The sequence below is a fragment of the Elephantulus edwardii genome, unplaced genomic scaffold (assembly GCF_000299155.1).
Source record: "Elephantulus edwardii isolate Elephantulus edwardi_28Jun2011 unplaced genomic scaffold, EleEdw1.0 scaffold00245, whole genome shotgun sequence".
NCBI lineage: Eukaryota > Metazoa > Chordata > Mammalia > Macroscelidea > Macroscelididae > Elephantulus > Elephantulus edwardii.
The window spans coordinates 616,932-618,203 of NW_006399995.1; positions in this window are offsets into that span (position 1 = coordinate 616,932).

Consider the following 1,272-nt stretch of genomic DNA (forward strand, 5'->3'; position numbering starts at 1 on the left):
ATCTTGGCTAAAAGCAGGGAGTACCAGAAGAATGTCTATCTGTGTTTCATTGACTATGTAAAGGCATTTGACTGTGTGGATCATAACAAACTGTGGCTGACTCTGAGAAGAATGGGAATCCCGCAGCACTTGATCGTGCGTCAGGCCATAGGGACCCTAAAATGTGGTGCTAACCTGAAGGCTGAGCCTCTCTGGTGGCTCAAATCCACCAGCAGCAGAAAAATGGGCAATCTCCGAAACTCAATGGAGGGTCAGCTATGAGATGTTTTCCTACTTGTGGCAATAAGCTTGAATAACATATGTTCAGAGGAATAGTAAATACCACAACTAAGTAGAGTTATTCATTCACTCATTTGTTAAATCAGATTGTAGCCTAACTTTTTTTTAAGGTGCATTTTTTGATTAAAACCTAACATCTTACATTTTAAAATAAGCAATAGAAGTTGTTGTTGTTGTTAGGTGTTGTCAAGTTAAGTGTTGTTAGCTGTTGTCAACTTGACTGTTACCCTATGAACAACGGACCTGGACCTGAACCTGTCCTATCTTGTGTCACCAGTCTCCTCATCTCTGAGATTCCATTGCTCAATTCACACTGTCAATCCATGGGGGTTTGGGGAGAAGGTCTTCTTCTCCTTTTGTGACCCCTTATCTTTCCAAGCTGATGTCCCTCTCCAAGGAATATTCAAAGTGAAAGATAAAGCTTTATCATGCTTGCTTCCAAGGAGCACTCTGACCATACCCTTTCCAAGATTTTCACCAACTTTACAATCGGAGATTGATCGCAATCAAGATGCATTGATAATAATGGGTGACTGGAATGCAAAAGTCTGGAACAAAGAAGATTCAGTAGTTGGAAAACATGGACTCAGTGACAGAAATGGAGCTGGAGAGAGAATGATTGAATTTTGCACAATGACTTATTCATAGCAAATACATTTTTTAAGAGACATAAACGCAGGTTGTATGCCTGGATTTCACCTGATGGTATGCATAGGAATCAGATTGATTACATCTGTGGAAAGAACCACTGGAGAATCTAAATATCAGCTCTGAAAACTAGGCCAGGAGCTGACTATGGAACAGACCACCAAGTACTCATATGCAAATTAAAGCTGAAGCTGAGGAAAATTAAACCAAATCCAAGGCAACCAAAATATGACTTTGAGTCTATCCCAACTGAATTTCAGAACCATCTCAGGAACAGGTTTGAGGCTTTGAACACTAATGAGCGAAGGCCAGATGAGTTGTGGGAGGATATCAAGGGTATCATCC